This window comes from Schistocerca nitens, chromosome 12, assembly GCF_023898315.1.
Source record: "Schistocerca nitens isolate TAMUIC-IGC-003100 chromosome 12, iqSchNite1.1, whole genome shotgun sequence".
NCBI lineage: Eukaryota > Metazoa > Arthropoda > Insecta > Orthoptera > Acrididae > Schistocerca > Schistocerca nitens.
The window spans coordinates 64,240,666-64,254,395 of NC_064625.1; positions in this window are offsets into that span (position 1 = coordinate 64,240,666).

Consider the following 13,730-nt stretch of genomic DNA (forward strand, 5'->3'; position numbering starts at 1 on the left):
GTAACACGAGAAAATGTGAAAAGTGTTAATATGTAGTAAAAACCTTAGAAAATCTCCGTGTTTCGTCATTCACCATCGAATCGATATAACGCGAGATCGTCACATTGGTCGCATTTCTCTCTGAAACGGTTACATTTATGGTCTGCCAGCCCTTGTCGCGTGCTGCGGTATGTGGGGACAATACAAGCAGCACAGTAGAACACAGGAGAAGCATCTAAGTTGATGCAATCGCCCAGTAAGAAGAGCTACATTTATAGTTTTAGTTATCGATTATTGAATTATTGGTCGGTTTGGTGCCTTGGACATGACCGAGGACCTTAAGATTTTGCATGAACCGAGGACTGGCAGCCACGTAACACGAGAAAATGTGAAAAGTGTTAATATGTAGTAAAAACCTTAGAAAATCTCCGTGTTTCGTCATTCACCATCGAATCGATATAACGCGAGATCGTCACATTGGTCGCATTTCTCTCTGAAACGGTTACATTTATGGTCTGCCAGCCCTTGTCGCGTGCTGCGGTATGTGGGGACAATACAAGCAGCACAGTAGAACACAGGAGAAGCATCTAAGTTGATGCAATCGTCCAGTAAGAAGAGCTACATTTATAGTTTTAGTTATCGATTATTGAATTATTGGTCGGTTTGGTGCCTTGGACATGACCGAGGACCTTAAGAGTTTGCATGAACCGAGGACTGGTACCCACGTAACTCGAGAAAATGTGAAAAGTGTTAATATGTAGTAAAAACCTTAGAAAATCTCCGTGTTTCGTCATTCACCATCGAATCGATATAACGCGAGATCGTAACATTGGTCGCATTTCTCTCTGAAACGGTTACATTTATGGTCTGCCAGCCCTTGTCGCGTGCTGCGGTATGTGGGGACAATACAAGCTCACAGTAGAACACAGGAGAAGCATCTAAGTTGATGCAATCGCCCAGTAAGAAGAGCTACATTTATAGTTTTAGTTATCGATTATTGAATTATTGGTCTGTTTGGTGCCTTGGACATGACCGAGGACCTTAAGATTTTGCATGAACCGAGGACTGGCAGCCACGTAACACGAGAAAATGTGAAAAGTGTTAATATGTAGTAAAAACCTTAGAAAATCTCCGTGTTTCGTCATTCACCATCGAATCGATATAACGCGAGATCGTCACATTGGTCGCATTTCTCTCTGAAACGGTTACATTTATGGTCTGCCAGCCCTTGTCGCGTGCTGCGGTATGTGGGGACAATACAAGCAGCACAGTAGAACACAGGAGAAGCATCTAAGTTGATGCAATCGCCCAGTAAGAAGAGCTACATTTATAGTTTTAGTTATCGATTATTGAATTATTGGTTGGTTTGGTGCCTCGGACATGACCGAGGACCTTAAGATTTTGCATGAACCGACGACTGGCAGCCACGTAACACGAGAAAATGTGAAAAGTTTTAATATGTAGTAAAAACCTTAGAAAATCTCCGTGTTTCGTCATTCACCATCGAATCGATATAGCGCGAGATCGTCACATTGGTCGCATTTCTCTCTGGAACGGTTACATTTATTGTCTGCCAGCCCTTGTCGCGTGCTGCGGTATGTGGGGACAATACAAGCAGCACAGTAGAACACAGGAGAAGCATCTAAGTTGATGCAATCGCCCAGTAAGAAGAGCTACATTTATAGTTTTAGTTATCGATTATTGAATTATTGGTCGGTTTGGTGCCTTGGACATGACCGAGGACCTTAAGATTTTGCACGAACCGAGGACTGGCAGCCACGTAACACGAGAAAATGTGAAAAGTGTTAATATGTAGTAAAAACCTTAGAAAATCTCCGTGTTTCGTCATTCACCATCGAATCGATATAACGCGAGATCGTCACATTGGTCGCATTTCTCTCTGAAACGGTTACATTTATGGTCTGCCAGCCCTTGTCGCGTGCTGCGGTATGTGGGGACAATACAAGCAGCACAGTAGAACACAGGAGAAGCATCTTAGTTGATGCAATCGCCCAGTAAGAAGAGCTACATTTATAGTTTATTTATCGATTATCGAATTATTGGTCGGTTTGGTGCCTTGGACATGACCGAGGACCTTAAGATTTTACATGAACCGAGGACTGGCAGCCACGTAACACGAGAAAATGTGAAAAGTGTTAATATGTAGTAAAAACCTTAGAAAATCTCCGTGTTTCGTCATTCACCATGGAATCGATATAACGCGAGATCGTCACATTGGTCGCATTTCTCTCTGAAACGGTTACATTTATGGTCTGCCAGCCCTTGTCGCGTTCTGCGGTATGTGGGGACAATACAAGCAGCACAGTAGAACACAGGAGAAGCATCTAAGTTGATGCAATCGCCCAGTAAGAAGAGCTACATTTATAGTTTTAGTTATCGATTATTGAATTATTGGTCGGTTTGGTGCCTTGGACATGACCGAGGACCTTAAGATTTTGCACGAACCGAGGACTGGCAGCCACGTAACACGAGAAAATGTGAAAAGTGTTAATATGTAGTAAAAACCTTAGAAAATCTCCGTGTTTCGTCATTCACCATCGAATCGATATAACGCGAGATCGTCACATTGGTCACATTTCTCTCTGAAACGGTTACATTTATGGTCTGCCAGCCCTTGTCGCGTGCTGCGGTATGTGGGGACAATACAAGCAGCACAGTAGAACACAGGAGAAGCATCTAAGTTGATGCAATCGCCCAGTAAGAAGAGCTACATTTATAGTTTTAGTTATCGATTATTGAATTATTGGTCGGTTTGGTGCCTTGGACATGACCTAGGACCTTAAGATTTTGCATGAACCGAGGACTGGCAGCCACGTAACACGAGAAAATGTGAAAAGTGTTAATATGTAGTAAAAACCTTAGAAAATCTCCGTGTTTCGTCATTCACCATCGAATCGATATAACGCGAGATCGTCACATTGGTCGCATTTCTCTCTGAAACGGTTACATTTATGGTCTGCCAGCCCTTGTCGCGTGCTGCGGTATGTGGGGACAATACAAGCAGCACAGTAGAACACAGGAGAAGCATCTAAGTTGATGCAATCGCCCAGTAAGAAGAGCTACATTTATAGTTTTAGTTACCGATTATTGAATTATTGGTCGGTTTGGTGCCTTGGACATGACCTAGGACCTTAAGATTTTGCATGAACCGAGGACTAGCAGCCACGTAACACGAGAAAATGTGAAAAGTGTTAATATGTAGTAAAAACCTTAGAAAATCTCCGTGTTTCGTCATTCACCATCGAATCGATATAACGCGAGATCGTCACATTGGTCGCATTTCTCTCTGAAACGGTTACATTTATGGTCTGCCAGCCCTTGTCGCGTGCTGCGGTATGTGGGGACAATACAAGCAGCACAGTAGAACAGAGGAGAAGCATCTTAGTTGATGCAATCGCCCACTAAGAAGAGCTACATTTATAGTTTTAGTTATCGATTATTGAATTATTGGTCGGTTTGGTGCCTTGGACATGACCTAGGACCTTAAGGTTTTGCATGAACCGAGGACTAGCAGCCACGTAACACGAGAAAATGTGAAAAGTGTTAATATGTAGTAAAAACCTTAGAAAATCTCCGTGTTTCGTCATTCACCATCGAATCGATATAACGCGAGATCGTCACATTGGTCGCATTTCTCTCTGAAACGGTTACATTTATGGTCTGCCAGCCCTTGTCGCGTGCTGCGGTATGTGGGGACAATACAAGCAGCACAGTAGAACAGAGGAGAAGCATCTTAGTTGATGCAATCGCCCAGTAAGAAGAGCTACATTTATAGTTTTAGTTATCGATTATCGAATTATTGGTCGGTTTGCTGCCTTGGACATGACCGAGGACCTTAAGATATTTGAATGAACCGAGGACTGGCAGCCACGTAACACGAGAAAATGTGAAAAGTGTTAATATGTAGTAAAAACCTTAGAAAATCTCCGTGTTTCGTCATTCACCATCGAATCGATATAACGCGAGATCGTCACATTGGTCGCATTTCTCTCTGAAACGGTTACATTTATGGTCTGCCAGCCCTTGTCGCGTGCTGCGGTATGTGGGGACAATACAAGCAGCACAGTAGAACACAGGAGAAGCATCTAAGTTGATGCAATCGCCCAGTAAGAAGAGCTACATTTATAGTTTTAGTTACCGATTATTGAATTATTGGTCGGTTTGGTGCCTTCGACATGACCTAGGACCTTAAGATTTTGCATGAACCGAGGACTAGCAGCCACGTAACACGAGAAAATGTGAAAAGTGTTAATATGTAGTAAAAACCTTAGAAAATCTCCGTGTTTCGTCATTCACCATCGAATCGATATAACGCGAGATCGTCACATTGGTCGCATTTCTCTCTGAAACGGTTACATTTATGGTCTGCCAGCCCTTGTCGCGTGCTGCGGTATGTGGGGACAATACAAGCAGCACAGTAGAACAGAGGAGAAGCATCTTAGTTGATGCAATTGCCCACTAAGAAGAGCTACATTTATAGTTTTAGTTATCGATTATTGAATTATTGGTCGGTTTGGTGCCTTGGACATGACCTAGGACCTTAAGGTTTTGCATGAACCGAGGACTAGCAGCCACGTAACACGAGAAAATGTGAAAAGTGTTAATATGTAGTAAAAACCTTAGAAAATCTCCGTGTTTCGTCATTCACCATCGAATCGATATAACGCGAGATCGTCACATTGGTCGCATTTCTCTCTGAAACGGTTACATTTATGGTCTGCCAGCCCTTGTCGCGTGCTGCGGTATGTGGGGACAATACAAGCAGCACAGTAGAACAGAGGAGAAGCATCTTAGTTGATGCAATCGCCCAGTAAGAAGAGCTACATTTATAGTTTTAGTTATCGATTATCGAATTATTGGTCGGTTTGCTGCCTTGGACATGACCGAGGACCTTAAGATTTTGCATGAACCGAGGACTGGCAGCCACGTAACACGAGAAAATGTGAAAAGTGTTAATATGTAGTAAAAACCTTAGAAAATCTCCGTGTTTCGTCATTCACCATCGAATCGATATAACGCGAGATCGTCACATTGGTCGCATTTCTCTCTAAAACGGTTACATTTATGGTCTGCCAGCCCTTGTCGCGTGCTGCGGTATGTGGGGACAATACAAGCAGCACAGTAGAACACAGGAGAAGCATCTAATTTGATGCAATCGCCCAGTAAGAAGAGCTACATTTATAGTTTTAGTTATCGATTATTGAATTATTGGTCGGTTTGGTGCCTTGGACATGGCCGAGGACCTTAAGATTTTGCATGAACCGAGGACTGGCAGCCATGTATCACGAGAAAATGTGAAAAGTGTTAATATGTAGTAAAAACCTTAGAAAATCTCCGTGTTTCGTCATTCACCATCGAATCGATATAACGCGAGATCGTCACATTGGTCGCATTTCTCTCTGAAACGGTTATATTTATGGTCTGCCAGCCCTTGTCGCGTGCTGGGTTATGTGGGGACAATACAACCAGTACAGTAGAACACAGGAGAAGCATCTAAGTTGATGCAATCGCCCAGTAAGAAGAGCTACATTTATAGTTTTAGTTATCGATTATTGAGTTATTGGTCGGTTTGGTGCCTTGGACATGACCTAGGACCTTAAGATTTTGCATGAACCGAGGACTGGCAGCCACGTAACACGAGAAAATGTGAAAAGTGTTAATATGTAGTAAAAACCTTAGAGAATCTCCGTGTTTCGTCATTCACCATCGAATCGATATAACGCGAGATCGTCACATTGGTCGCATTTCTCTCTGAAACGGTTACATTTATGGTCTGCCAGCCCTTGTCGCGTGCTGCGGTATGTGGGGACAATACAAGCAGCACAGTAGAACACAGGAGAAGCATCTAAGTTGATGCAATCGCCCAGTAAGAAGAGCTACATTTATAGTTTTAGTTATCGATTATTGAATTATTGGTCGGTTTGGTGCCTTGGTCATGACCTAGGACCTTAAGATTTTGCATGAACCGAGGACTGGCAGCCACGTAACACGAGAAAATGTGAAAAGTGTTAATATGTAGTAAAAACCTTAGAAAATCTCCGTGTTTCGTCATTCACCATCGAATCGATATAACGCGAGATCGTCACATTGGTCGCATTTCTCTCTGAAACGGTTACATTTATGGTCTGCCAGCCCTTGTCGCGTGCTGCGGTATGTGTTGACAATACAAGCAGCACAGTAGAACACAGGAGAAGCATCTAAGTTGATGCAATCGCCCAGTAAGAAGAGCTACATTTATAGTTTTAGTTATCGATTATTGAATTATTGGTCGGTTTGGTGCCTTGGACATGACCTATGACCTTAAGATTTTGCATGAACCGAGGACTGGCAGCCACGTAACACGAGAAAATGTGAAAAGTGTTAATATGTAGTAAAAACCTTAGAAAATCTCCGTGTTTCGTCATTCACCATCGAATCGATATAACGCGAGATCGTCACATTGGTCGCATTTCTCTCTGAAACGGTTACATTTATGGTCTGCCAGCCCTTGTCGCGTGCTGCGGTATGTGGGGACAATACAAGCAGCACAGTAGAACACAGGAGAAGCATCTAAGTTGATGCAATCGCCCAGTAGGAAGAGCTACATTTATAGTTTTAGTTATCGATTATTGAATTATTGGTCGGTTTGGTGCCTTGGACATGACCGAGGACCTTAAGATTTTGCATGAGCCGAGGACTGGCAGCCATGTAACACGAGAAAATGTGAAAAGTGTTAATATGTAGTAAAAACCTTAGAAAATCTCCGTGTTTCGTCATTCACCATCGAATCGATATAACGCGAGATCGTCACATTGGTCGCATTTCTCTCTGAAACGGTTACATTTATGGTCTGCCAGCCCTTGTCGCGTGCTGGGTTATGTGGGGACAATACAAGCAGCACAGTAGAACACAGGAGAAGCATCTAAGTTGATGCAATCGCCCAGTAAGAAGAGGTACATTTATAGTTTTAGTTATCGATTATTGAATTATTGGTCGGTTTGGTGCCTTGGACATGACCTAGGACCTTAAGATTTTGCATGAACCGAGGACTGGCAGCCACGTAACACGAGAAAATGTGAAAAGTGTCAATATGTAGTAAAAACCTTAGAAAATCTCCGTGTTTCGTCATTCACCATCGAATCGATATAACGCGAGATCGTCACATTGGTCGCATTTCTCTCTGAAACGGTTACATTTATGGTCTGCCAGCCCTTGTCGCGTGCTGCGGTATGTGGGGACAATACAAGCAGCACAGTAGAACACAGGAGAAGCATCTTAGTTGATGCAATCGCCCAGTAAGAAGATCTACATTTATAGTTTATTTATCGATTATCGAATTATTGGTCGGTTTGGTGCCTTGGACATGACCAAGGACCTTAAGATTTTACATGAACCGAGGACTGGCAGCCACGTAACACGAGAAAATGTGAAAAGTGTTAATATGTAGTAAAAACCTTAGAAAATCTCCGTGTTTCGTCATTCACCATCGAATCGATATAACGCGAGATCGTCACATTGGTCGCATTTCTCTCTGAAACGGTTACATTTATGGTCTGCCAGCCCTTGTCGCGTGCTGCGGTATGTGGGGACAATACAAGCAGCACAGTAGAACACAGGAGAAGCATCTAAGTTGATGCAATCGCCCAGTAAGAAGAGCTACATTTATAGTTTTAGTTATCGATTATTGAATTATTGGTCGGTTTGGTGCCTTGGACATGACCTATGACCTTAAGATTTTGCATGAACCGAGGACTGGCAGCCACGTAACACGAGAAAATGTGAAAACTGTTAATATGTAGTAAAAACCTTAGAAAATCTCCGTGTTTCGTCATTCACCATCGAATCGATATAACGCGAGATCGTCACATTGGTCGCATTTCTCTCTGAAACGGTTACATTTATGGTCTGCCAGCCCTTGTCGCGTGCTGGGTTATGTGGGGACAATACAAGCAGCACAGTAGAACACAGGAGAAGCATCTAAGTTGATGCAATCGCCCAGTAAGAAGAGCTACATTTATAGTTTTAGTTATTGATTATTGAATTATTGGTCGGTTTGGTGCCTTGGACATGACCTAGGACCTTAAGATTTTGCATGAACCGAGGACTGGCAGCCACGTAACACGAGAAAATGTGAAAAGTGTCAATATGTAGTAAAAACCTTAGAAAATCTCCGTGTTTCGTCATTCACCATCGAATCGATATAACGCGAGATCGTCACATTGGTCGCATTTCTCTCTGAAACGGTTGCATTTATGGTCTGCCAGCCCTTGTCGCGTGCTGCGGTATGTGGGGACAATACAAGCAGCACAGTAGAACACAGGAGAAGCATCTTAGTTGATGCAATCGCCCAGTAAGAAGATCTACATTTATAGTTTATTTATCGATTATCGAATTATTGGTCGGTTTGGTGCCTTGGACATGACCTAGGACCTTAAGATTTTGCATGAACCGAGGACTAGCAGCCACGTAACACGAGAAAATGTGAAAAGTGTTAATATGTAGTAAAAACCTTAGAAAATCTCCGTGTTTCGTCATTCACCATCGAATCGATATAACGCGAGATCGACACATTGGTCGCATTTCTCTCTGAAACGGTTACATTTATGGTCTGCCAGCCCTTGTCGCGTGCTGCGGTATGTGGGGACAATACAAGCAGCACAGTAGAACAGAGGAGAAGCATCTTAGTTGATGCAATCGCCCAGTAAGAAGAGCTACATTTATAGTTTTAGTTATCGATTATCGAATTATTGGTCGGTTTGCTGCCTTGGACATGACCGAGGACCTTAAGATTTTGCATGAACCGAGGACTGGCAGCCACGTAACACGAGAAAATGTGAAAAGTGTTAATATGTAGTAAAAACCTTAGAAAATCTCCGTGTTTCGTCATTCACCATCGAATCGATATAACGCGAGATCGTCACATTGGTCGCATTTCTCTCTGAAACGGTTACATTTATGGTCTGCCAGCCCTTGTCGCGTGCTGCGGTATGTGGGGACAATACAAGCAGCACAGTAGAACACAGGAGAAGCATCTAAGTTGATGCAATCGCCCAGTAAGAAGAGCTACATTTATAGTTTTAGTTACCGATTATTGAATTATTGGTCGGTTTGGTGCCTTGGACATGACCTAGGACCTTAAGATTTTGCATGAACCGAGGACTAGCAGCCACGTAACACGAGAAAATGTGAAAAGTGTTAATATGTAGTAAAAACCTTAGAAAATCTCCGTGTTTCGTCATTCACCATCGAATCGATATAACGCGAGATCGTCACATTGGTCGCATTTCTCTCTGAAACGGTTACATTTATGGTCTGCCAGCCCTTGTCGCGTGCTGCGGTATGTGGGGACAATACAAGCAGCACAGTAGAACAGAGGAGAAGCATCTTAGTTGATGCAATCGCCCACTAAGAAGAGCTACATTTATAGTTTTAGTTATCGATTATTGAATTATTGGTCGGTTTGGTGCCTTGGACATGACCTAGGACCTTAAGGTTTTGCATGAACCGAGGACTAGCAGCCACGTAACACGAGAAAATGTGAAAAGTGTTAATATGTAGTAAAAACCTTAGAAAATCTCCGTGTTTCGTCATTCACCATCGAATCGATATAACGCGAGATCGTCACATTGTCGCATTTCTCTCTGAAACGGTTACATTTATGGTCTGCCAGCCCTTGTCGCGTGCTGCGGTATGTGGGGACAATACAAGCAGCACAGTAGAACAGAGGAGAAGCATCTTAGTTGATGCAATCGCCCAGTAAGAAGAGCTACATTTATAGTTTTAGTTATCGATTATCGAATTATTGGTCGGTTTGCTGCCTTGGACATGACCGAGGACCTTAAGATTTTGCATGAACCGAGGACTGGCAGCCACGTAACACGAGAAAATGTGAAAAGTGTTAATATGTAGTAAAAACCATAGAAAATCTCCGTGTTTCGTCATTCACCATCGAATCGATATAACGCGAGATCGTCACATTGGTCGCATTTCTCTCTGAAACGGTTACATTTATGGTCTGCCAGCCCTTGTCGCGTGCTGCGGTATGTGGGGACAATACAAGCAGCACAGTAGAACACAGGAGAAGCATCTAATTTGATGCAATCGCCCAGTAAGAAGAGCTACATTTATAGTTTTAGTTATCGATTATTGAATTATTGGTCGGTTTGGTGCCTTGGACATGGCCGAGGACCTTAAGATTTTGCATGAACCGAGGACTGGCAGCCATGTATCACGAGAAAATGTGAAAAGTGTTAATATGTAGTAAAAATCTTAGAAAATCTCCGTGTTTCGTCATTCACCATCGAATCGATATAACGCGAGATCGTCACATTGGTCGCATTTCTCTCTGAAACGGTTATATTTATGGTCTGCCAGCCCTTGTCGCGTGCTGGGTTATGTGGGGACAATACAACCAGTACAGTAGAACACAGGAGAAGCATCTAAGTTGATGCAATCGCCCAGTAAGAAGAGCTACATTTATAGTTTTAGTTATCGATTATTGAGTTATTGGTCGGTTTGGTGCCTTGGACATGACCTAGGACCTTAAGATTTTGCATGAACCGAGGACTGGCAGCCACGTAACACGAGAAAATGTGAAAAGTGTTAATATGTAGTAAAAACCTTAGAGAATCTCCGTGTTTCGTCATTCACCATCGAATCGATATAACGCGAGATCGTCACATTGGTCGCATTTCTCTCTGAAACGGTTACATTTATGGTCTGCCAGCCCTTGTCGCGTGCTGCGGTATGTGGGGACAATACAAGCAGCACAGTAGAACACAGGAGAAGCATCTAAGTTGATGCAATCGCCCAGTAAGAAGAGCTACATTTATAGTTTTAGTTATCGATTATTGAATTATTGGTCGGTTTGGTGCCTTGGTCATGACCTAGGACCTTAAGATTTTGCATGAACCGAGGACTGGCAGCCACGTAACACGAGAAAATGTGAAAAGTGTTAATATGTAGTAAAAACCTTAGAAAATCTCCGTGTTTCGTCATTCACCATCGAATCGATATAACGCGAGATCGTCACATTGGTCGCATTTCTCTCAGAAACGGTTACATTTATGGTCTGCCAGCCCTTGTCGCGTGCTGCGGTATGTGTTGACAATACAAGCAGCACAGTAGAACACAGGAGAAGCATCTAAGTTGATGCAATCGCCCAGTAAGAAGAGCTACATTTATAGTTTTAGTTATCGATTATTGAATTATTGGTCGGTTTGGTGCCTTGGACATGACCTATGACCTTAAGATTTTGCATGAACCGAGGACTGGCAGCCACGTAACACGAGAAAATGTGAAAAGTGTTAATATGTAGTAAAAACCTTAGAAAATCTCCGTGTTTCGTCATTCACCATCGAATCGATATAACGCGAGATCGTCACATTGGTCGCATTTCTCTCTGAAACGGTTACATTTATGGTCTGCCAGCCCTTGTCGCGTGCTGCGGTATGTGGGGACAATACAAGCAGCACAGTAGAACACAGGAGAAGCATCTAAGTTGATGCAATCGCCCAGTAAGAAGAGCTACATTTATAGTTTTAGTTATCGATTAATGAATTATTGGTCGGTTTGGTGCCTTGGACATGACCGAGGACCTTAAGATTTTGCATGAACCGAGGACTGGCAGCCATGTAACACGAGAAAATGTGAAAAGTGTTAATATGCAGTAAAAACCTTAGAAAATCTCCGTGTTTCGTCATTCACCATCGAATCGATATAACGCGAGATCGTCACATTGGTCGCATTTCTCTCTGAAACGGTTACATTTATGGTCTGCCAGCCCTTGTCGCGTGCTGGGTTATGTGGGGACAATACAAGCAGCACAGTAGAACACAGGAGAAGCATCTAAGTTGATGCAATCGCCCAGTAAGAAGAGCTACATTTATAGTTTTAGTTATCGATTATTGAATTATTGGTCGGTTTGGTGCCTTGGACATGACCTAGGACCTTAAGATTTTGCATGAACCGAGGACTGGCAGCCACGTAACACGAGAAAATGTGAAAAGTGTCAATATGTAGTAAAAACCTTAGAAAATCTCCGTGTTTCGTCATTCACCATCGAATCGATATAACGCGAGATCGTCACATTGGTCGCATTTCTCTCTGAAACGGTTACATTTATGGTCTGCCAGCCCTTGTCGCGTGCTGCGGTATGTGGGGACAATACAAGCAGCACAGTAGAACACAGGAGAAGCATCTTAGTTGATGCAATCGCCCACTAAGAAGATCTACATTTATAGTTTATTTATCGATTATCGAATTATTGGTCGGTTTGGTGCCTTAGACATGACCAAGGACCTTAAGATTTTACATGAACCGAGGACTGGCAGCCACGTAACACGAGAAAATGTGAAAAGTGTTAATATGTAGTAAAAACCTTAGAAAATCTCCGTGTTTCGTCATTCACCATCGAATCGATATAACGCGAGATCGTCACATTGGTCGCATTTCTCTCTGAAACGGTTACATTTATGGTCTGCCAGCCCTTGTCGCGTGCTGCGGTATGTGGGGACAATACAAGCAGCACAGTAGAACACAGGAGAAGCATCTTAGTTGATGCAATCGCCCTGTAAGAAGATCTACATTTATAGTTTATTTATCGATTATCGAATTATTGGTCGGTTTGGTGCCTTGGACATGACCAAGGACCTTAAGATTTTATATGAACCGAGGACTGGCAGCCACGTAACACGAGAAAATGTGAAAACTGTTAATATGTAGTAAAAACCTTAGAAAATCTCCGTGTTTCGTCATTCACCATCGAATCGATATAACGCGAGATCGTCACATTGGTCGCATTTCTCTCTGAAACGGTTACATTTATGGTCTGCCAGCCCTTGTCGCGTGCTGGGTTATGTGGGGACAATACAAGCAGCACAGTAGAACACAGGAGAAGCATCTAAGTTGATGCAATCGCCCAGTAAGAAGAGCTACATTTATAGTTTTAGTTATCGATTATTGAATTATTGGTCGGTTTGGTGCCTTGGACATGACCTAGGACCTTAAGATTTTGCATGAACCGAGGACTGGCAGCCACGTAACACGAGAAAATGTGAAAAGTGTCAATATGTAGTAAAAACCTTAGAAAATCTCCGTGTTTCGTCATTCACCATCGAATCGATATAACGCGAGATCGTCACATTGGTCGCATTTCTCTCTGAAACGGTTACATTTATGGTCTGCCAGCCCTTGTCGCGTGCTGCGGTATGTGGGGACAATACAAGCAGCACAGTAGAACACAGGAGAAGCATCTTAGTTGATGCAATCGCCCAGTAAGAAGATCTACATTTATAGTTTATTTATCGATTATCGAATTATTGGTCGGTTTGGTGCCTTGGACATGACCTAGGACCTTAAGATTTTGCATGAACCGAGGACTAGCAGCCACGTAACACGAGAAAATGTGAAAAGTGTTAATATGTAGTAAAAACCTTAGAAAATCTCCGTGTTTCGTCATTCACCATCGAATCGATATAACGCGAGATCGTCACATTGGTCGCATTTCTCTCTGAAACGGTTACATTTATGGTCTGCCAGCCCTTGTCGCGTGCTGCGGTATGTGGGGACAATACAAGCAGCACAGTAGAACAGAGGAGAAGCATCTTAGTTGATGCAATCGCCCACTAAGAAGAGCTACATTTATAGTTTTAGTTATCGATTATTGAATTATTGGTCGGTTTGGTGCCTTGGACATGACCTAGGACCTTAAGGTTTTGCATGAACCGAGGACTAGCAGCCACGTAACACGA